The sequence below is a fragment of the Diachasmimorpha longicaudata genome, chromosome 7 (genome assembly GCF_034640455.1).
Source record: "Diachasmimorpha longicaudata isolate KC_UGA_2023 chromosome 7, iyDiaLong2, whole genome shotgun sequence".
NCBI classification, from domain to species: domain Eukaryota; kingdom Metazoa; phylum Arthropoda; class Insecta; order Hymenoptera; family Braconidae; genus Diachasmimorpha; species Diachasmimorpha longicaudata.
This window is the reverse complement of record NC_087231.1, coordinates 9,646,690-9,672,145: the sequence shown is the minus strand read 5'-3', so window position 1 is coordinate 9,672,145 and position 25,456 is coordinate 9,646,690. Positions and strand designations below refer to the sequence as shown.

The 25,456-nt window shown below is 39.6% G+C and overlaps 1 protein-coding gene across 2 annotated transcripts in view; it reads right to left on the bottom strand.

Moving 5' to 3' along the window:
* The window catches only part of LOC135164232 (uncharacterized), a 77,776-nt gene that overhangs the window by 35,915 nt on the left and 16,405 nt on the right, over positions 1–25,456 (bottom strand). The window contains exon 2 of one of the 2 annotated variants that reach the window (XM_064124384.1): positions 22,311–22,379. The exons of the other annotated variant lie outside the window; for it this stretch is intronic. The gene's annotated coding sequence lies outside the window, so the exon portion shown is untranslated. The remainder of the gene's footprint in view (positions 1–22,310; positions 22,380–25,456) is intronic. 2 annotated transcript variants of the gene reach the window in all.

Sequence of the window (25,456 nt, the reverse complement as noted above, 5' to 3'; positions counted from 1 at the left end):
CTTTGGGACTTGGCCACAACTGCGGACGTACACGATCAAGTTTCAGTTTGCTGACCAGGGGTGGACCGCTCGGGTTCACTTGTATATTATTTTCAAAGGGATGCGATCAATTCCCGGGATAGTTTCTCATTCTTGGGGTCAGATCGTATTTCTAAAATATTGTGCACGGTGAGAAATTTGCGGTAACAGTTGCCCTTTCATTTAATCTAATCGCGTCTAATTTTATTTTTCGTTTGAGAAATATTATTCTCAACTGTTGAAAGATAAATTTTTCCCTGGGGATTATTTCCGGGGTAAATTATTTCTACAACCAACCAACGTATTCCGGAAAGAAACTTGCGATGGAAATTGTATATTGGTACCACAGAGGAGGGAAGAAAAGGGGTTTATCAAAGTCCCCAGAGGTTGCTAGCTATTGTAACCCAATTTCCTTATGCCGTAGGGGCAAAAAGTCTCTCAAAAATTTTCTGTTCATGTCCTTGGATGAAATTTTTATCGTGTGTCTGAAGAAGTATAAAAAGTACAAGTGATAAAAAAAGTCATTGTATAAAGCAGACAGAACAGACTACGAGGTTAAGGGAGAGAGGAACAAAAAGATGGTATATCGGGGGTAAAAGGCAGATGAAAGAGGCTGGGTGTTGAAAAATGTTCTCTGTGCTCCTACAGAATCGACATACTGTGCGCTTCCGCTGATCGCAAGGTACATACTGCGTCGCATTGAAAATTAAAATTTTCCGGATTATTTTTTTCATCCCAATTTCAACCAATCAAATGGTGGCATTTCCCGTCACGTGGTACAAGTAAGAGAGTTTTACTTCGGATATTTTTCGGATATTTCCCTGTTTGTTGCTAAGCAATGAAAATATCCGATAAACAATTTGTACGCGTTTCAAACCCCAAAACTGTCATTACAATAAATCAAGTTCAAAGACTTTACCTCGACATGAGCAGATTTGGACGGGAATCCTTGGAGATTATTGATCAAAAAATTTTTTAAAATGTTCCTAATAATACAGTGAAGACAAAAGCCACAATTTGGAAATAATTCTCTGCATTTTGTGCAGACAAAAAATATACGCTGGAGAAGCCACGACTACGAGTGAACAACCATACTATATGACGTGAAATGCCACACATTTAATTGTTTGAAATTGGAATGAAAAAAATAATCCAGCCAAATACCCCTCGACCTTCAAAATTAATCGGATATTTCCCTCCAGTTTCCCTGCGTAGCACCGATCGGGATAAGATTCGCAGAAAAACCCTCGCGCTTCGCGCTCGGGTTTTTTAACCTGCGAACCTTATCCCTCTCGTTGCTACGCAACGAAACTCTCGGGAAATATCCGATAATTTTGAAGGTCTTGGGGTATTACCACTGAGTATATTGGCGGAGGTTGAGCACTTCCCCCGGTTATAATTTTAGACGATAGATTTCTGTATGCAGCCAATGATACAGCTATAGAATAATTAAATGGTGAACCAGCCGGAAATTTAGGGGAGAAAACATGGAGGGGTGAAAAATTCATAGTCTTTACTTTAGATATATGACATGTCCATAATTGGGAGTTACCATTTTCATTTACAAACGTAAATGAAACATAAAATAAATGAAATAATATGAGCCAGCCAATTAAATTGGGTGACAACCAAGTCAGTTCTGTTCTTGGATTATTCCGGATGACAAAGATCACCGTGGGAAATCAGCATTGACGATCAGCGGTGCAGCAGCAAATGAGAGAACTTGTTTTACATGAGTTAGTGTGGCTTGTTATATGCTCAATGTGCCCTGCATATCCATTCACTTAATGCTGCCATAAAGTCTGAAACTCTTGCACGTTACGTGGTGGTTTTGCTGCACTGCTTGATGTATATTTCGCCGCAAAAGTAGGGGCCGCAAGGATTTTTATGATTCCACCGAGCTCGTAGAATTCGCATATCACTCACCTATCACATCACATTATTATATTTGCACTCACGTCAGGGCTATTTTAATGGGACAAAATTTTAATGATTTCAACTGTATCACTGGGTGACGTGGTAAGGGATAAAGAAACGAGAAGAAAGTCAATCGTAATCCTTTCAATTTCGCCGGAGGAATTAACTGTAAGGTTGTGGGCGTTTGAATCAACGCCACAATACGAGCTGGATTAGAAAGCATGGATTCGGAAGGATTTGACGTCGATGCAATTCCGGTTACCAATGAAAGGAAGGGGTAAAAATCTCCGTCCTACGATTCGGGATCTGGTCTTCTTCGTTCAGAGGAGGATTACAAGATCTGAGATGAGGTGGAACTGAAGGCGAAAGAAAGTCACGCGATGAAGAAAAAGTTATACCATTGCGAATTAAAATTTTTTTTTTTACCAATATACAGCTAACGATATGTACATATGAAATGAAGAAGTTATATCTGAAATCCTCGCGGCTGTTTAATTTTGTCGGTTCAACGCCGCTAGACAATGAAAACATTGAAAATTCACGGTGAAAGAGGTTGAAGATAACGCCAAATACTGAAACTGAAGAAGTTTCAAGTAAATACAAGCAGCAAGTATTGCTAGTCTCCTTGGATGAGTATGGGGGAATTTTCTCGCCTTCGTGGTATACATCTGGGAGCTGGTTATTGTTAGCCCCCTGGCATGTCGTCATCCGTTGACGTAGCTCGAGTGAATTTTATACAGGCGCCAAGAACTTTGGATTTGGGTGAAACGGACCTTTTTATTTCCGTCTGGAGTTGATGAAGACACTCGGATGAATTGTTGGAAGGTCTGTTGGAGCTTCCAAACTCTCTCTGTAATTACTCTCCGTTTCACCATATAAACTTGATGAAGAAAATATGAAAAGGAATGGGAAAGCTGGCGACAAGAAGAAATGTCCTTTCAATTTAACTTTGCGCCGAACTAAGAATGATTCTGAATGAAAAATATTCTTCATCTTTGAGATATTGAGGAGTTGACGAAAGAATATGCGAATTTTGCAGGGAAGTTTTCCAGGATATTAACAAAATTGGCTCCAACAGATAGGGAGAAATGAAATTTTCAATTTATCAGGACCTTCAAGTACTGAAAATTGGTCCAAAATTAGGTTCCACAAAATTCCACACATTATTTTAGATGTGTCATTGCGCCCCGGATGTACCAATTTGGCTTGAAATTTTCCCGAGAATGTCACCAATAAGCCCCAATCTCGGTAATTTCAAAACCAATATCAATGCATGAATCCGCCCCATTATGTTTATGAGTAATTATTGAATTGAAATTGTTTGGTTTCCCTGAAACATTGGATATACTGCCCTATGATACAAGGCCTACAGATTGTAATCCCCTGGATCGGCAAGCGACACAATTAGCGATTAAGGATTATCCGGAATTAATTACCACGAAGTAGCAGGTGTGTAGTGGCAGTGTATCCCGAGTTAGTTGCAATAACAATGTACGGTCTAATGCACGGCTTTACGTGCATATGTTAAAGGTGTATAGTTAGTACATGGGTAATATTGTCTATATTTTGATGAAGGGGCAGGAGAGTGAGGCGGTAGGATTGCAAACGGGTGATGGTAACTCGATCGAAGATCGGCTGAAATGCTGATGATATTGCCAGGACCCGATGGTATAATTCAGTTTGTGGTATGTACTTTAAGCATAGTGGAAGTGGATAGGTCTACTGACCACTATGTGGTTTGGATTTTCATGTAATTGGGCTGATCGTCTGGCCAATCGATTTTATGGCCTCTGACTGTACGTAGGAAAGAGCTGGCCATGACGGTATCGAAGATAAGAAGGCTCATTTGATTTTTTTTCTCTAGGACAATTTATTTATTTAATGAGCTCACATTCTCGTCTTTTCGACCATCACTCACTAGTTAATTCCTCTAAGGAAACAAACCAGAGAGGTTGTTCCTTGAAATCCTTAATTCCAAGTTTTCAATCATTTAAAATTACCCCATCTCCAATATTACTATATACATTTTCATAATCAACATGTTAATCGCTGCCTTAAATGCATGAGTAGTGTTCGTTGTTCATTTGTAGGTGTATATGGTGCGTCTAGACAGCCATCCGGTAGAAGGGGGAATCTCAGGAGATGCTCCTAGGACCTGGTTAGCCAGTTGGTAGGATGAAGTTATCAAGGGACTTTACATAGTTGAAAGCTTTGTTTCATACATTGGCAAAATGCCCAATTGCTATCGTAGCTCCCCTCTCCACCATCGCTGAGTCAATATTATATGCTACTTCATGTATGTACAAAGGATAAAGATGTATACATTTTCAAGTGAGCATAATTGTATCTTCAATGGACCCAGAGATTACCAACAACTTCAGCTGAACAAATAACTTTGGTACTTTTACCTCTTTGATCTCCAGGCACATTTCTCTAAAGTTGAGAGAGATTGCTTCGGTTGTTGGAGTGAGTAAACTTGGATATCTGGTGGGTACAATACTTCAAATAACTTTTAATTGGTTCTTCTAATTTTAAAGGATTTAAAACATCACCACACGCTGTGCCCTGTTCACAGGGCATTTTAAGATGAAGCATATGATGTAGAATAATTGGTGAATTTTTCTTCACCCCTCGATGAAGAGGCTAAGCATGCAGAACTACTCATGCCTCGAGGAATTGTTTTCCAATAGGAATAAATTGAATTTCATGCAGATAGGAAATTATTCCAATGAAAAATGGAGGATTGAGAGTGTGTGATAGCTGAGTTATGGAATTTACGAGTTTTCTAAAGCACCACTTCTTGGTATACTCGCGAGGTTTTCTGGATATACGCCAACGTATTAGATAAATTAGGGGCACTTACTGAAAAGTACTCATCGACGAAAGCCAATATGCGCAACCTCTTACTCACGATGCAGTAATCGATAATGCTGGCCAATGTGGCAATTCTCTTCTTCATAAATGAATGATTCATATCAATGGAGAAATGGAATAAGTTTACATTGTAATGAACTGCTTGCGATTAAGATGATGGAAGGTCTAATGGATTCGCAAAGTCTAGAAGTTGACATTCTCATCTCATCGAGGGCCGAGTGGGGCAAAGTGTCCAGTCCTATTCGAGAAGGAGTCAAATGAAGGAACAATTCTATAATCATCGTCATGAGAATTATTTTCATTGAGAATATTGCTCATAACGAATTTCTGACTGAATTGAATGGGAGAATTTTTCATCTTTCATATTGTTTCCGGCTCTACAAATGCCATCATATGACAACGATAAATAATCCATAGTGCAATAGCCTCAGAAATGTATCTACATGGAGAGGATACAGGATCCGGCAAATAGCTGAAGTGATGATTCTCTCAATAAGCCAAACATACATCAGAAGCGATGAGTACATCTCCGTAGACCTGGAAACTCAAACTTACATGCATGTTTGTAGATTGATCGTGTCACGAGGGAATATATATCGTCGAGAAGGTAGGTGTACTGGTAGGGGATATATGTAACGAGTTGCATCTGGTGCAGGGCGGTAATCACACTCGTCCTCTCCCCGAGGGAGTCAATCCGTTTGCAGAATGCACCGGTGGTATTATAGCAAAAGCCACTGATAAGAGATGGTAGCTTTTAGCTCTTCGGTCTCTCGTTAAAGCGTATAACGTTGGAGACATGTGTCACATTATTAAGTTTTGGCTGATAAGCCGCCCCTCGAGCGATATAAGCTTCCTAAAGTCATTTACAGAAACCAGTCCGTACGTTGAGTTAAATGGACAGAAGATAGAGTTTGCTGGGTTGAAATTCATCCGTGACGTTACATTTCACATGTGTCAGATATGTTCCAACATTGTGCTCCTATTTTACTGGCTGTTGACGTGGGGGATAACGATAAGCTAACGAGAATAAAATGCACGCTTCTTTCTGGTAGATCTTTCTTCACAGGATTGACGTGCAAGTGGATGATGCGAAGCTAACGGAACAGAAAACTCCTCACGGCGTCGCATCTCTGACTTTAGTTTTCCAATTTTTGAATTGATGAAAAATTCTCTCCCCATTTTCTGTAATAGGTGCGATAATCAAATTTATGAGTCGACGACATCACTCTCGAAGCAAGTGTCCCTCATTATCATCCGAAAAAGCTAAAGCTCGAGTGAAATTTAAAGCCATACACGAGCGAAGGGTAGAGACAGGAAGATTACACCGCTGGTTCCTCATGCTGAGTCATTGCATTATCCCTATTACAGTGATGAAACTAATTAGATGAAACTCGTTGTTCGAAAAATCTACGAGATTGTTGGAAAGCTATTAATAATGCATTCCCCCTCTACAAAGTTTTAGTCCAGTTACGGATCCTCTTAATTACTCTGACTTCATTAGCTCTCAGCAACTTGTTTCCTCGATTTTTTATTGTGACAGATACCTGTGCACCATAAAGAAGAGAGGGAAATCCTCAAAGTAACACTGGGGAATAAATTCCATTAGGGCTTTACCGTGTATATATATCCCAAAGCGAAAATTTCGTACTGAACTTTCGTCGTCCCCTTTTCCAAGTGCGAACTAAAGTATCTCTCTCTTATCCCATCGTCTTCATTCTCCCAGTTGGTCTTTTTCACTGTACAGAGCCCCACCTAAGACCCCCTAAAACAAGTCGAATGGAGGGCCAAAGTACAATATGCTTGGCCACCAAATTCACGCGTTACCATTTCTTCGGTAGAATCACGTCGTTTCGTCTGAAGCTACAGTTGGGGTGGAGTCTCAAAATACGATCACATTTTTTTTAATTACCTGACATAGTCTCCCACCTCTATTTACGATTTCAATGGTGTCGGGGGAGTTTTGCGATAAGTGAGAGGAGTAATATCGAGTAATACCGAGTTTAACAAAATGGCCAAAAAGACAAGAGAGGGAGAATCAAGGAAACATAAAAATCTACGGATCAAGGAGATGAAAAATTGAATGTTTTGGAAACAGAAGAATTTCTAGGAGATGGAAGGAGACCTGTTATTCGATCTCGTGAGGTACCCTGAGTGGCGTATACATTTACCTCGTCTACGGTATTATGATGTGTATATAGTTATAAGGCGTTGTGCACTGCAGGTAGCATTCTATCAGCGTTCCCTCGGTGAAATTCAACACGCAAGAGTTCATCCCTCTCGTGACACTACACTACGGGTGTTTTTCCTAAAAGAGGAGCAAGCGAAAATCATCCCTCTGAGCATCGATTTAATAACCTCTGAGATTCTCCATTCAATCATCAACCAAGGTAAGATTAATTCTGTGGAGATAAAAAGGTCATCTCGGCTTATCTTTCCTGACCAAATTAACTCTTTTTCACCAAGAAATGCTGAGCCTTCTCATGCTGACAATATGTTGAAAGCATCCAATTGGATGACTCCAAGTATATTTAACAAATAGTCCACATCCATGATTGAAAGACTTTTTGATATTTTTTCAGGCCTCTACCGTAGCCAGGCTATCCCTTCATGCCCTATTTTACGTCTGTATGAGCTCCGCTCTTCTCCTCAGTGACGTAGCATTCACGAATCCGGTCAATAAGTGGATTTCGCCATCAGGGGAATTGAGAATACGTAAGTGGATTAGAAAAAGTGAAGAGAGAAATGCCAGTCGAGATGGTATTGAAATGTGTAAGCATTCGTGGTTCCTCCATTGTCTTCAATTTCTCATACTTGAGTATTGATTGACCTGATTGGCGGGAGATCGGTTAAATTGGTGGCTTCATTAATAATCCAAAGCTTTGGTCTTCTTTTCCCAATATTTATCGATATATTTTATCGTTCTATCAATACTTGACTATTTCATTATTCAACTGCATTGCCATACACAGTGAATACAAAATCATTGAAATGCGGACGGACTGGTGAAACCCTCACAAAGGCATGCTGCTGAAAAAGATAAATATATTTGAAAAATTCCACGCGCCTCAATGATTCCCCCTGAGAATTGAAATTTTAATGCAAACCACTAGGGCGCCTTTGATCAGAAAAGTTTATGAGTGTATTCCAGACTTGGGGGATAACTGAAACTTGTCGAACATATATTTATTCAAAAATATTCATCATAATCATTACTTTTGCACTTCTCAAGGTGATCTTTCTTTATCAGAGGGCACAGATCCATATATATATCAATTTGATAAAATATTTGTGATCTATATTTACCTATTCATATGAATAAAAAATTGAAACGTAATTGAATTGCATCTAAACAAGTTCAAGAATTTATTCTCTAAATTTTCGACGAATTTCCCAATCTCGTAAGCTATTAGAGAGAGCAAAAATTTCCCCCAAAAAACCTTCTGCTCTTGAAACGGTAATTTATTTAACGGCGCTACATCATTCCCCCGCACCCCAGACTGAGTTGTTCCAGTAAATTGAGTGGGGGAGGACAAAGCATGAGGTTTGCCTAACTCCCAGTGCGTTGTTCACCAAACGTGATTGTCTTTAAAATGAAGGCTGCAATCATCAGTGGGAAGAGTCTGGTGAAATTGTGGCAAAAAAAAATCGTAGAGCTGGGAATAGCGGGCACGTATCCCCCCGCTGGTACGCCTGAGGATGCTTTACAATCATGACTGTGGCATGCTCGAAGGGGTAGTCAACGTTTACGAGGTCATTCCTTTTAAGAGCCGAGGCACCAAGCGATACCGAAACTCGTCGTAACGCAGAAACAACGGATTAACCGCATATTGACGTTTCTCCTTTCTTTGCTCGTATTACAGGGTATATAGGGGAATCATATATATTCCCGTACGACAGCCCTGCGAAATCATTTATTTTGTCTTGCGTTGGGTTATGGCCGTTGTCGACAGTCGCCGAAGGTTCTCGAAATATTGCGTATATTTTGCGCAGATTAATGAATCTTCGTGGAGGTTGATTGATTGTTAGAATTTTGACAATTAAAAATGACAAACTTTCATCTCACTCAGACGTTTTTTCATGTTTGAAAAATCTCTGAAAAATGTTCTTGAAATTGATACATCTAATCCACCTCCGGTCTTGACTGGCTGTCAGAATTTTTGACGATTGAGTATTTAATTAAATATTCCGGAAACCGAAGGCCAAAGGAAGTTTGGAAAGCTCTTGACTAGAGTGGAATAAAAATCAGCCGTTGAAATCCCTTAAAATTCCGATATTGATGAAAAATGTGGGTAGAAGGCGGAATCCAAATGATTGGAGGCTCAAAAAGCGTTTAAAGTTTCTCCAAAGATGAAGATTTCAGAAGCTGCAACGGATGGCACGACTACCGGTCGAACGCTGGCATTCCATAGGTGAAAAGGAAAAAAGTGCAGCTAAAGTTCCAAGATCCGTCGGTCGTTTGAACTTCTTCAAGATCCATTGCTCTCTCTTTTTACTCCCCTTCATCTTCAACTCTCACCCCACTCATCCGCACCGTCTTTCTCATCTTATCACTAGTCCACGTCCGGTGGGCGTAGTGCCGTCAGGAAAATCGCAAATCGACACGTCTCGTCCGAACTTTTTATCCCTATTGAAAAAACCAGTGACTCTATCTCCCTGGTTTAGCATTGCCCCGACAATCTCTGCGTCAAAGGAAAAAATCATTTTATCGAACACCATCTTTATTACTTGGACGATCGCCCTGCGAATAAATCGCTGGTCGTGGACTTAATTTACGTGGGGCATTAATTGGTTAATTGAAGGGAGAACGGCAAGAATTCAGTTATCGCTTCAATCACGGGGAAACAAAGTTTCCGAGCTGTGTTTACTGAGGGTGGAAAAAAGTGACAGTCGTTGGAGTTAAGGGAGATGGCCGATAGAAACGCCACGGAACTGAATTAATGGGCTCTTTGCAGTCTTCCAATCAAGTTTATTTTCGCCAACTGCGCACCTGGGGCAAAATGAGATCTCCCTCAACTGAGCAATTTCACGCACACGGATAATTTTTTTTTCTAATTACAAAGGAAAGCTCTCGTGACTAATAAATTAATTTCTTCTGAAGAATTCAAGAATAAATACAAAAATAGAGCTTTTATAAAAAAAATTGTAAAAAATGACATAAAATAGGATTTGAATTGAGAATTCAGTATGAAATTATGTTAAAACTCCTTTGAGTGAATTTCCGTTTCTACAAGGAGCTTTTCCACATTGCCTTAATCTACTTTTTACCGAGCGTGATTTTCTCGCCTGCAGGTGGATTCTGGAATGCCGTGTACGACCATGGTTGCAGTCGACGAAAGGAAGGGCTCTCATAACAACAAAAAAAATTATTTCTCTCATTCCTTTCTATACAATTTTTTTTCATCCTCTTCACAATTTATTTTCCATTTCCCCGTATTATACAGAGACCTCGTGAAAGCGCGTTGTACTGGTTACCCTAAATTCATTTGGAATTCCAAGTAAATTCGTACTTTCAGTCTCTGCTAAAAAGTTTTGATTCAGTTATTAATGGGTGATTTATGTTTTTAGTGTTCTGGGAGACAAAAAACATACAGAAATATTTTTTTACATCTCATTTTTCATTTCTCAAGACGACGTCACATCTCTGTCAACTTCTCTCACTCCAATTTCTGTCTGGAAAGGAAATTTGTTACTGAGAAAATAACTGAGTAAAGAAGGTGGAATTCCGTTTTTTCCTCCTTTTTTCTTGCCTCTTTGTAATCTATTTTTGTTTTGCGAACCTCAGCCATTGTCGGCGGTGGCCAATACGAGAGAGAGAAAAGGGAGAATAAAAGGAAAATACATTGAACTACACCATAGGTTTTTCTTTTACTTTCATTGGCAACGGAGGTGAGAAAAACGTTTGCTCTCCACTCGCCTTTGGTACCAGTTCTCAACTGCAGTTCTCAATAAAACCACACCTTTCTCACCTTTCATTTCACATTATATTATGCATTTGGCTCCCGTGATTTTTATGTAATGTTATCTTCACTCTAGCATTTCTGAAAAATTAAGGCTCACTTCGCATGCATATTTTCCCTTATGAAAATGAGACCGCCCACTGAGAGAAAAATTTATTCCTCGGTGGAGACGTAGAGATACTTCATTACGAAAATTGAAGTGTCAACAATTTTTTTCTCCCCGCAGATGAACTATTTGTGAAAAAAGCAGAATTAAATGGATAACAGTGTAAATATAGAGACTCGAGACAAAAAATGATATTTAATCGGAAATTCCAGTTCCACTTAAATAATTCACTGAAAAATATCACAATTTTTTAATAAAATTTCCGAGACTGAGTTCCCCTCCGGCGTTACCCGGCCGGCGATCAGTGAAGAAGTCCCATTGGAAACCAACAGCAGATCTCCGAACCCATCTGGTATGAAATTGTAATCAGACTTTTAGCGCATGAAGCAGCCACTTGAATATAATATGAATTCGATACATTTTAAAAATGCATTGCTCCGAAAATCCTGGAAAAACATCCGGGCTTCGGGGTTTCACCATTCACTTTTTGCATCCCTGTCCTATAGCATTTAAGATCTCCTCCCGCCCTCCGAGGCTCGGCCTATTGCACTCTGCCACTTCCTCCCAGGATCTCGTCCGCACGCCGGCTTTTGCACTGCCATAAATACATTGAAACACTCGACAGCTTGAAAGTTTTCTTCAAGATCTCCGTTCCGTAAAATCGGGGTCGTCGATTCATAAATTATTTACCACTCCTCGTCGCTACCCAAAACGCTATCGTTTAAATCGCCGACTTTTCGTCTTATTTTTTTTTCTCCTCAAGCTGCCGTGAATTCAAATTTTTCTCTTACCTTTTCTTCACCGGCTTTACTTCCCGGTGAAACCTGCTAGAGTGTCTTGTCATGTCTCAACGTGTCAGGAGTAAAATCCCCAGAATCCGAAGATTTGTCGACGTACGTAACTTTTTTAACGACATGAAGAGCTGAAAGGATGGAATGAAAATTTTCCACCCGCAAAACTTAGATTCCCCGCGATATATCACGGAAATCTCAATCCTGTGTGAAAACTTGGAGGCTAATTTTTCCCGTTATTTTTCATCCCGAGGATTTGATGCAAAAGTAGCGCTGAAAATGTAAAAAATGGGAATTTTTTTTGCACCAACCGCGGGGGGAAGGAAGTCAATGTTGTAAAATTCTTTCATTTACTTTCGAAGTGTGATTTAGAAGGCAAGTTATGGCTATGCAAAGGAGGATATATACTGCGATAGAGCCAAACTTATTTAACTTTAGTGAAGGAGGCAGTAACATTGTGAAATTGCAGTGCCTTTCGGATAGTTTGCGCGATTGCCGAGGATCGTTTAAATTGGATCGGTCACACATTTAGTGTAATCGGGTTTTCCGAGTTCGTCCAAGTGGGGTATAAGGGCGATCGTTGTGGACGAAATGTCCTCTGGGAAAAAAGTTAAAAATTAACCCAAAAAAAAAATGAATATTAAAATTCAAATTAGGGTTTGGAGTATTTAATTTTGCCGGTAAATATTTCATGTTTCAATGACAAGATTTCCTGAATTTAAAGTTGAAGGGAAATTACTTCTTGCAATGAATATTTTTTCTGAACTTGTCATCAAAACGTCGTCAGCACTCCTTGAATATAATCTCGCTGAATACCCCGTCGCAAATTGAATACGACAGAAAGAAGACGCAAAGAAAATTCAGCACGCAATATGTGCCTCCACACGGACACAGAAAAATCCATTTGCAGTGGAGAACAAGTCAAGCTGTACGATAATTTTTTATCAAAAGCACTCAACTCACCCGTGCTGTCGTGACCTTTTTGTTTATCATTTTTTCTTTATATTCCGAACATACTGCATGACGTTCGAATGCGCAGACTAATGGACGTTTCACGCCCGATTTCGCGGAACAAAATGTAATGTATTTCACACGAGAAAAAACGTGCAAGCTGTTTTTAACAGAGACACGAGGCTTTTTTTTCATACATTTTGTCTGCAGGAAAAAAAATGACATTTCAATGGCACGAATGTTATAATTAAATGAAGATAAAATTACAACCAACTGTCGAGCTTTTACTCCTCTCACGTGTGAATAGCGGAGCCTGAATAATAATTTTTTTTTGTTCAATTTGGTGGAATAAAGCTCGACCCTCAGCAAATGATATTAAATTTTCGTCATTCATTTGGAGCTCAAGGAGAGAAAGAGATGAAAGTACAACAAAAGGATTGTTATGTATTATTCATTCTTGCATAGTCACGTAAAGATAAACTAAAATATTGATAACCGGGTCCATTAAAATGTGATGCTGTCAAGAGTTTGGATATGCCAATAACATTGTAATTGGGAGAAAAATTGGAAAAATTATTATCGTATTTTTAATGGATTTGTACGCCGCCAACTCTCCCCCCGAGTCACTCCAACAGCTCTTCAACTTTTTTCCCGACCACCGGATGCACCGGATACTGACTGTGCGGCATGTATATGCAGACAAGTCAGAGAGTATTTATTTGGAAAAAAATTACGAAGGAAAAAAAAGGAGAATGAAGGACTGGAAAAAAATGTGCGGATGAATATAGAGACGAAAATATGCGAACGTGCTGGCATTCTCACCGGAAGGAATTTATGGCTGTATGGGGGTCAAAAGGTTGGAGATGAACATCCAGAAAATGTAATCTGGATTATGGATGAAAAAGAGGAAAGTGCTTTTCCTCGACGTAATGAAAAATAATATAAAAAGGGAGAATTAACATGTTGAGAAATAGTGGATTTCAGGGTGAGTCGTACGTGGAGAGAAAAATCGGGGAAAGATTCTAGTGCTCGGTACAAATAAAAACTCCGGAGCAGTATGAAAATTTTTCGCCAAGTTCATCAACCTTTGCGAGGAATTGAGAAAAAAAATCTAGAGCTGGCGCTACCAAATTTCCCAGCGTTAATTTCATGGGAGAAAATTGTGCAGAAAATTGTGGAAACCATTTCATTAATTTTTAGAAACACTAGAAATTTTATTGCACAGTCAGGAAATTTTTTCAGTTCCCGCACTAGAATTTTTCGGTTATTTTTCCAAATTTTCAAGTGCTGGGTGATTTGTCTCACTGATAAACAGAACAAAAACAGTGAAATCTCCTTCTGCCTTACTGCTCATTGTACCTTTTCCATGTAGGTAACAGAATTTTTTTGCAGAAATTCTCTCCACGAAATCGTGAATGCTATTTTTCGGCAGTAATTTTCACTTTTACGAGTTTCAAGCAAGTACCAATCTCCGGACGACGAGAGCTAGCGAATGGTACGGAAAAACATATAACATTTATAGAGTTATAGGAGAAAAAACTTTTTCTTTGTCTGCAGAAACAACCTCATTGATGCATTTTTAGGTATGCTGTTATGATGCCGTTGAATATCCCCGGGAATTTATGGAGCATAAAAATGACCGGAACTGGGCATTGTATCGCAAGCGACGAATGAATACCAATGCTTCTTTTTCTATCGTTTTAATGTCATGTTGTGGGTATGATTTTTTTTTTGCGATGAATTCCATTTATAGTTTTTTCTTCGGATGATGGGGCACCGGGAAAAATCAATGGAGCACTTTTTTCCATAGTCTACAATGAATTATCGGTATTCAATTGGAAAATACTTCGTTCAAGTCCAATGAAGACTGAAATTTAGTATTTTCAGGGAGACAAAAAATTGATCGTTTATAGGTACAAAAGTATGCTTACTTGGCACATCGAGACAATAAAAAAATTACAGTGTGCAATGTTAAAGACTTTAGCACATGGTCATCTCTAAATCCATAATAATTCAAAGGAAGCGGATGAAAAAAATCTCCTCTGCCAATCAAATTTTTTCTTCCAAGAGAAAAATTAATATTGAAATATTGTGCACCGATTTCAGTCATTCATTTATCTAGAACAATGTTTTTTAAAGGCCACAATAAATTGTGAAATTTAATTGGAGACTACTTGATCCAAGAGTAACGAGACTGCGAAATCCGTATTTTCCACAATAAATGATTAATTCCATATCTCGTTTAATGGGGACTTGAAAAATTGAAAAAAAAAATCATATTCGTTCCAATTTCTTGATACCTTTGAGCACTCCGAATAATAGTGATAGCATACACAAATACACAAATCAATGGCAGTGCCACGGGAAGTATGAAAAATGCAGAACGAAATGTTCGAAAATATCCGTAAAATTTGTCTAAAAATCGTGCAGTTATTTATACGAGCAATAATAATGAATTAAACGTACAATTTATTGAGTGGAACATATTGACTTATGATATAATACCGTGCAATTGCTCTGATTACCATTTGTCATACGGATAAATAAAACCCCATTCTCTTGATGGCGAAAATGATGGAAAATATTCGTTTATTTAACGCAGACAACTAATAAGTGGTTTTGTAATGTACACGAAAAGTCTTTTCCTGGGGAAATTCAGGCAATAATTATCATATCGTTTGGTAAAATACTTTCAATACCCTAGCACCAGAAAAATTCCGGTGCTATGTAATAAATATTCCAGCACCGCAAAAAAAATGCGAAAAAATTAGAACTGGCGAAAATTCCTCTCGCATTTCTCTTAAGAATTCACTGTTCCTTCGATGGTTTCTTCTCGCGCAAGAATTTTTACCGTATTTTCTCCACTATCTGCGGTATATTTCACCTGAAAGGGTCGTCTGGAGCCCCTCCCCCATGTAATTGTGAATTTTCCCAGTCCATGCACAACCCCAGAGTGACTCTTCCGTGGAGATAAAATGAGGAGAATAGGGAGAGCGGTGTATAACTCTCCATGAAAGTGGACGGAGTTGTATATCGTAGGGCGAAGAGACTTGTAATTCATTTTTGACACATGACCTCGGGTAACTAAACGAGGAATAGTGACGCGAAATACTCGTCTCCCTGTACAACACTGGAATTTCACACCTCGATGGACGTGCAAAATTAAACACACACTATGGTATCACAAATCGTTGGGTTAACTGAATAAATCGCGATGAGAAAATATGAATTATACGGGGCTAATTTTGCTGCTCATTTTTCAGTTTAATCTACCGCGATACAAAAACAGATAATAAATGCTCGTTGCGTGGGTGACTCAAATAGCTTGATTTATCTCGCGTTCATTAAATTAATAGAGATGAATATTTATTTTCAATGGGGATAGTGTTTGCTGAGAGTAATAGAATGTTCTATTACCCGTACATATTGTTAATTGGAAGCTGATCTGATACCCCATCCAATTAATTAATCATCCTATTGACTACCCATGAATATTGGGAATTTGATTTCCCGGTGTTGATACCAATGAATTCTATCCAATGGATGTTGCCAGGGGTTTTGATATTTTTCAATTGTTAGAAATTTTCCATAAACTGCTGGATCGTTGATGAATATTTCCATGAAATAAAAAATTTCATTCTCCAACCGGATGACAAATAAGGATTGATTCAGTCAGTTGTAAGACAGTGGTGACTGGCTATGCCAACAGTATCTTTCCAGTGGGTCATAAATCTTATCCGAAAACTCCAGTGCAAATCTGATATCGAGTTTAGAGCATATACATAAAATCCCAATCCATACAGTCCCCGATGTATGTCCCAATGCATGTACAATCGCAATTGAAGTAAGAGTGAAAGAGAGTTTGCGGGGGTGAGGGGGGGAGAGGGGGAGGGTAGGCGTTTCAAATATACGTGTACATACGTGGCCAATGTGTCCACATGCAGAGATGGAGGAAATGTGCACACAGTAATATAAGCCGCAGAGATATGTGCCAGTACGACGAGCGGTGGGATTGGGGGTGAGGGTAAAGGGAATCGGGTTGCTTGAAAGAGAGAGAGAGAGAGAGGGAATGGGGAGAAGTTGGGGTTGAGGCGGATGAGGTGGGGACGCTGGGCAAACGGAACGGGAAGCATGCAATAGAGATCGCCCCGGCGTAACCCAGAATATATTCATCCCCAGTCTCATATCCGTCCAATAGACCCCATAGAAATACTGTATGGTATGATGGAAAGACGGAATTTTTTGAATTAAAAATCTGGTGTAAAAAATTGCCATTCAAACGGGGGAAAAACTGGTGGGAATCTTTTATCAATTCTGAATACAATATTACATTGAATGACAGGGCTGGGCTCTATTTTTTTTACTGTATCCAAATCCAATTAAAATAACCGACTTGGGGAGAATGAGAAATAAAAGTAACAAAATGTATTTACTGTTGATTTTTTTTGATTGGAAATCGTATAAAATTGGTTTTCATCCACTAGTCATTTTTCACAGCGCCAGGGGTGATCGTTAAAAGCATCAAGCTTTGTACAATTAAGGATAACAGTTTCAATTAGTTTTCGGGCTGAAACAATAATCACATTTGGAATAAGTGCGGGGAAAATTGGACGATTCGATAGGAAAATTGAAAAAATGAATTTAATAAACAAAATACTGGAGAGTAATTAATTGATATTTTCGTATTAAATTTCTGACAACCGAAGGTTTACTGTGTTTTCCAGTACGTGTATTAGAATTTTTATTGTATCATGGGTTAAGTGGGCTTCTGATCAGATTGAAAATTTGTATTTTCGAATTTTCCTAGCGCACCCCGAGCCGAGAATTCACTCTGGCAAATGTCAAGTTTCCGTAAGAACTTGAAGTTCGCACGAGCGATTCACCAATGGATAAGAAACGAATTTCCTGACACGTGCAATATATTGCAGAGCTACTACTCGAAACCAACCTACCAATACTCGTATTCTCCACTACAGATATATTTTATTCTCTCTCTCTTGTGCAATTTTCTCACTAATATTCCCGTTCTCTCTTGTACCAAACTGAATTCGCTGCAATAAGCTTTGGAACAGGATTTCATTGGAGCGAACCGATTGCCTCGACACAACCAGAAAATGCCGGGCTCCCGACATCCCATCCCCCCTGTGCATTCAACTACTACTCTACCCTTTCGACTCCCTTATAGCGCAGATAGATATCTTTGTAACGAGTCCATCGGGGTATTACGTACGTTTTCAACATCGAACAGCTAGTATACGACCGGCCATCACTACTGCACACTCTGGAGCCTTGAGTTTCCATGAAGCTCTTGTTTTCTACTTTATGACCAGTGGAGCTTTAATGAAAAATTAATCCGCCTGTTCAGGGAGTGCTTTTTACGAGCACTAAGAGGATATATTCGTTTGGACCAAGTTATATGAAATATTGCTGGATTAAGATTTATATTCTCCGAGAGCTTGAGTAAATCATTGCGGTTGCTAATCACTGTCACCATCAAAACATTTCTTTCCCAATTTTTCATGCCGTTACTTAGCGGAAATTCCATTCAAATATCAAAATTCCTAAAAAGGAAATATTATGGAATTTTTTTTACTGACATTCCTTAATCTTTACCCTCAAAATTAAGAGTTCATTAAAAACTGCATCGTCTTCCCCCGGTAAATCCAATTTAACCTCGATGCTGGCACATATCCTGAGAACAGCTAAACTAGAAATAACAGAGGCGCCATTTCACGCGAGTAACGATGAAATAATTTAATTAATAATGAATTCGATTAAAGGTGAGATAGTTTGGTGGCTCGTGGGAGGTACGAAACTAGAAGTCATTTGGGGATTCAAGACACCGGAGGTACTATATAAGCCCTGTCGGCTCCCATGTGACCAAGGAGGAAGGCTATCCACGTGGACGTACTCTGATGACCACGCCTACGCAATAATGACGGAGTTAATAGCCGAACGGGTAAAGATAATTCAATGAGACGAGTCGATAATGCTCCAAGGATGTAGAAACCCCTCGTCGGTCGTCTTACCCTCACTGCAGATACTTTATCGCTAAACTGCAATTACACTTTCATCCGGAGATAAATATTCCCCGGAGAAATTCATGTCTCGCGATATAAATGAAAAAAAAACAAAATCAAGGAAAACTTGAGAGTTAAATATATGTCGGTGTATTCACAAAGCGAGTTGCACCGTGAAAGGAAATTTCTCCCATTGCCGTCGAGGGGATTTACCTGCCACCGCTACCCGCGCTTTCTTTATTCTTGAAAGTAATCGATCTTTTGCAGTAATTATCCCTGTGGCAGGAGAAAACGACAATAATCCGTTCAATCGTCAGCTGTCACGTACAACGTGCCCGTACAATCGAATTATTGGAGCAAATAATTCGTTGAGTACATTCAGAATACCCTCCTCTATGCTGTCGCACTATACATAAACTCGAATCCCTTTATTCAACTGATCTCACCCAAGTACTTTCTCTATCTCTACCTCTACCTCTGTCCCTTTCCCTTTCATTATCTTCGGTGGGTTTATTCATTCAGTGGGCGTACTTCAAACGAGTACTTTCTTTCAATCTCGTTGTTTTTATAATCATCACGTGAACTGACTCGGAATTTCGCAACATAACGATCTTTAGATCATATTTTTGAAATTTTCACAAACTGACTTACGTCTTGATTTACAACAAATGACGATTGCGCGTATTTTTTTTATTGAAAGAGAAAAATACCGGGACAATAATAGTTCTGTTTATATTTCTCCAATTTCTCAAATTTCCAAACAGGAAAAACAATTTCCTCTGGGTAATGACCATGATGGCTGGTTTTGTCGATGAAACACCCAGTACAAAACATTGAAAGTTATATATTGGCTTTAATTTTTTTTTCCACTTCTTCTTTTCTCGCTTCTGCGCCCTACCTTCGAGCTTTTTACCCTGAACATTGCACCTTTATTCCGTCGAGCATCTACCCGAGGGCCCAGTCACTTCGACAAGATGGATCACCGCTCGCTGACCAGTAACGCGCACTCACCACGTTTCACAGTGGAAAAGCCAACGTCTTTCTTCAATGTACTTTTTCGTCTATATTTTTTTTCCTCTATTTCACCCCACGCATTGTTCGGTTCTTTTTTTATTTCATTACTTCTCGCTTTTATCCATGATCCCTCCTTCGTTTCTGTGCGACGCTTCATGAATTGATAACGATGTCAAATATAAATCACATCATTATTTTCAGCTCTGACGAAAAAATAACCCTGAAGAAATAATTGACTGATTTTCTTAGCCTCTCTTTTTTATTATCGGCTCCTGACGAGACGAGGAAAGAATTCTCAGTGGAATAAACGCGGGGGTTAATTGGCTCAATCGATGAACAGTTCAGCCGGTCAATTAATTCTCTCAATTAAAATGAATGCAGTTGAATGACATAAAACTTGAGAATAAAATTTATCAGGGTCTAAGCAATCGACATTGTCATTGAAATGTTACATTGTCAAGCGCAACGAATACTCTGGGAGTGTCGTATAACGCCCGAGAGAGAGGGAGAGAGAGAGAGAGAGATAGAGGATCCTGCACACACAGCCGGAAGGCATTTGCCGGTTACACGCAAGATCGGCAAGCTGTAATTGTCGCGTTAAATCCGTCGAGTCTCAGTACCATGACAAAGACACACGGCATCAAACCCCCGTGAAAGCCCAGAGAGCCACTGGCACACCTTCTCTCTTCATCAACTAAACTCTATACATACATCCTCCAATCCGTGACACAACCAGAATTGATCCTGGGGAAATGGTAGTCGCTAGTTTCCTAATAGGTAACTCGTCCTCCACCAAACTACTAGGACGGCTGACCCACTCAGACTCACGATGATGGTCATGCATCCTTCACGGAATTAGCTCCATGGAGTTGTGGAAGTGTAACAGTGGTATCTAATCGAATACATTTCGAAGGGCTGTGCCACAGAGCGGAGAGAGTTTGAGTGTATACGGAGTCGTACTACTGGCATACTCCCTCGAATAGCCATTTTGGCTGCTACGGTGAATAACATTTAGATTTGCCCGATCGTTTATGCTTTACAACGCTGCGGATGGCTGCTTTCATTTCAAAACCATCCAGCCCATTGGGTCTAGGGGAATATGGCAACTGAGGAAGATAGGGTTAATAGGGACATGCATTCATGGAGCATTGTCAATTATTCATTTGTGAGGAAATGGTCAAATTATTAGTCAAAGTTTCGGAATTTTTTCCCTAATGACTATTGCATTATTCCCATTATTATTTCCAACTTAATTCGATTCCACGCCCCAACATTTTTCACTCAATAAGACAATGATTAATAATTGCTGCGCAAACCAATTGCCCCAGTATCCGATACAAAGTTTTTTCGTGTTTCCAATACGACCCATTACCACCTCCCCAGCATTAACCCGCACCCCCTATAAAATACCTGAAACCTTTTAAATTTGCAACCTGACCCACTCACCAGTAAAACACCGCTCACTTATCACTGGAATCATATGCCTTTTACCGTCTACTAAATTCCGAACTTCATGCGACAAGTTATAAAGTCATCGGTGCATTTCACGCACATCAACAATGGTTATTTCACACTGTGGTAGACCCCATAATACAGGACACAATGTATTTTCGTGCAATGCCAAAGAGTGAGACTTGGACGGAATGGATAGCGAACTGTCGACTGAGGGCTGAGGGAAGGAAAGGGGACTCTTGGCGCGTGAAGAAAAGGGCGTATAATACAGTCGAGTGGTCGCATCGAAATGCTAATTCGTCCGTTCCACCCAACGCTAGACGTTTTCACGGTCTTTAGAGAAACATGAGCCCGTGAAAATGTATAATGTCTGTTAGCGTCGCGTGAGGAAACGATAGCACTAACCCAGTACTACACCACCGTCTCCCTTCACCCTCCTCCACCACCCACCACATCCGCCCGCCCCAGTCGCCGGCTCGTTCATCCCAAATCCCCTTTTCACCCTGGGTTGCCACTGCGTAATACATGAGAGAAACCGAGGGAATGAGAATAAAGGGGGATACCAAGTGTGAGCCGAGTGGATGACGTCTACTTGCCAAACCCATTGACTTCCATCCTCATTTGGAATCAAAGCTGATCCTTGGGTTATTTAGATGTATATTTCCGGTGGGGGAGAAGCGAGACGGAGAAATGAGGGCATTTTTCGTGATAAATCATGCGCTATAGTGGTTTATGGTCTTTGCCGGGAGGTGGAGGGTAGATAGAGGATTTTGTTTTTTTATTTTACAGGGAATATTTTTTTCCAAGTGAGGATATCGTTGTTTATTTCCGCATTGTTGGCAGGAAGGGACTTGGAATAACTCAAATTATATTTATCGGAAATGGAGATATAGAAATTTATCGGGGGGTTGCAGACTAATGTCGAATGCGAAAAATATACGCTGTTGAATATTTTTTGACATTTCGGGGAAATATGGGAATATTCAGTGAATTTTAAACAAATGATCGTTAAAAATTATTGTCCACCTTCAATTAAACCCGAAAATTGCTAATCCGAGAATACTCATCCTCGAAATTGTGCTAATAATCCTCGGGTTTAACTCAACAATTTATCCCCATGAAATGATACTTTGTCCGAGAATAACAATATATGTTTATTCTCAAAATGATGAAAGTTTTAATGAACTATGAATGTGATTATTTTACTTACAAAATCTCCCCCTCTTCTGGTGCTCTCTAATGGTGATCTTATCGACCCTTCCGAGCATTCATAACGCACCTGTTGAACATACAAAAAGGCTGTCTTAGTTTATATTTAGGGGTTACGTAAGGGCAAATGTGGAGTCTTAACTCACTTCCGGCTTTATGGACCTGTAAACAGGGCATGTAACTACACGATGTGGGAGAGGGTTACGGAGCTTGTCAAGATGAAACAGTATAAATAGCACTATGGTGAACTTGGGGCATTTGGAGATGAAATATAATAATCATTTGAATTTTGCAAACTGCTATATACGAGTAAGACATGGCTCATGAAATTCAGTACGATCGAGATATTCCACTTTATTTCTTGGCCGTAGTCTAACATTAATGGTACCCCCATTTAAGATATGAATTTCCATATATTTCCGCTGTACATGCAGTTATATATATATGTGTATATATATATATTTGCTAATTCATGGTTATTTGATGGGGTACAGTGGATATAACTAACCAGAAAAAACTGCTGGGAAGGCTCTTTATAAGGAAGCATGGCTCGAGTAATCACCGCTCGGCCTTTGATCACGACCAACGCCAGTTTTTACGCCAACGTTGGGAAAAAAAGATGCACAAGATCTCGTGGTAGAAATGTACTTTAGTAATTAGTTATAACATCTTCTCGTGTCTAATAATTGAAATAAAATAACGTCTAATTTTGTAGTACCATTCGAAAAATATTCTCTTAAATTACGAGTTGAAATTGGTCTTCCCCTTCACTCAAAGTAAATACTTCGTATTTGTCGAAAAACATCAGAAAAATCCCAGACTCCGTTGGCGGCCGTTAGTACATCCTGTCTACCCTAATTAAAAGCAAACGGTCTATTTCATAGATGTTACTCATCGTTCAGTCTGGCCTCTCACATTTCCAGAACATAGAAACTAAAGAATATAAACTCTTCTACGAATTTCATTAGCCAACTCCCAGGAGGGGCTGATGGCGAAGATCTACGTGAATGCTAAATCAAGAAAATTCGTTGAGGCTATTCTGGGAGTTTGAACATTAAATTTCACGCTTTTGCCACTTTGAAGTTAATTATCGTAGACTCTCAAGATTCGAAAGTGCCCCGTGGCTCTTTTCTATGTAACTATTTTCATATTTAAGTTTCATCTCTTTGTGACTCATTTTACGATTTCATTTGGGAATAAACTTGGAGGAGTTTTAACTGCTATTCAATTGCCATTTTCACGTTGTTAAAAAACTTTTTTAATATGATTCGACGTGAGATTGGGGGGAGAACAGCAACTAGTTTCAGGGGGAGAGCAACGTCCGATCCATGAGAGAAGTTTTTCAGAGAAAATTTTAAAACAATCTTTTTGTCTGTGAATATTCTAAAATCTTAACTATCATAGAATTAAATTTCTGACAGCTGATTAATTTTTTTGTGATTTTTTCCAGCACCACAATTGTTCCAATAAATTTTTCCCCGAGTTTTCTCGAAATAAAATTCCCAAAATATAAAATATCACATAAGCGGGCAAATAGTTTTATGCACGTGAGTTGTTATCGTCCTTCGATAAAAATTTTATTAGAACCCCGAGAAATTCCACCTCAAACAGCATTAGAATTTTTCACATCCCATGGACTACAATTTTTTCCAGCACTAGTACCAAAATTTCTCGGGAAAAAATTCGTCCTCGTATTCAAGAAATAAAAACCCCAAATAAATATCTGAATGTTCGTCTGGCGACCTCAAGCAAAATCCCCCGAGCAGCGAAATATTTTCATTCGCTCTGTTAAATAGATGCTGGGATTTTTCTCGCAATGCAGTAAAATCAAAAAATACCGACAGGGCGGGGCAGAAACAAATGTTGGATTGAGATTGAAAGCCGGAGTGCACAGAGACAGCTGACAAATCCAAATATATTCCCACGATTTCACACGCTGTTCATGAAGAGCCGCTGGAATGGGGGAAAATATACGTACAGAGGGACCTTGACTACTGTTGCTGTAACTACGTGTGTAACTACCCTTGTCTCACGTTAATCCACCGACATCAAACAACAGTGCTTTCCGAGTAAACTAGCCGGGCCTTCCCCTGCACTCTCTGCCACCCCCCACCCCCTCGCCGCTCTATGGGAATAACGTGCTATCGTGTGCGCCACCAGTGTTCATAGTCACCTTATACAAACCCTACTAAACCCAAAATTTCTCGGTTACCGGAGCAATTCCCGGAATTTTGGTCGCTATACATTCACTCACTTTCTTTGTCAGCGCTAAGGTTTACGGTGTACTTAATGGTGGGGGTTTCTGACGCCTTGAAACTAACTCTGCAACGAAATTAATTCAATTTGAGGGTAAGCTGGAGACTGTTGAAATGTCCGTGGCAAATTCATGGGAGTATCAAATTTTAGTTCGACAACAAATTTTTGAGTCGAATGAAATTGACTATTTTCCATACAATGTCAAGTAAAGTCTCGAAAGAACGAAAATCCCATAATTTCCAATACATCTGAATAATTTCAATTGTACATCACTCGCTCTATTTACATATGTGTCCCCAGAAGTGCGCAAACATTATTCTACCCCCACAATGGATAAAGTACACGCTACACCGAGTTTCACCCTCTCGTTCTCATCTCACCATTCTTGCATACATTGATAATAGACGAGGTGAACGTTGTGTCTGAGAAGATTGAGCTCACCACCCATAAATCACCGTTGTTAGTGGTCGGGGTAAGTACTTGGGAGAGAAGAAATGACAACGCGAAAGACAGAGCGAGGGGGATCAAAGAATGTCGTGAAGGGTTTAAACTGCGGGACTGATGTGCTCCCTCCACCGATTCCCACCACAAACTCCTGACTCACGGAATTGAGTGTCTGGGTAAACGATACCACAAAAAAAGGGTATTCTTGTGTGCCCGACCCGTCCCTTTTCAACTGAATCGTATCAAATCCGTAATCGGTGGTTACCTCCACTCTCGTCCCAAGCTCATCCCTCAATTTCAACCCCTCAAGGAGAATCGCGACAATTAACTTAATGGAAAATTGATTAATCATCCTGACACAGGGTATTTCAACTCTTAGGGAAGTTTACGCAACCCAAGGCTAATTTTAAAATTATAATAATCAGTAGCTTTTTTTTATTGACGATA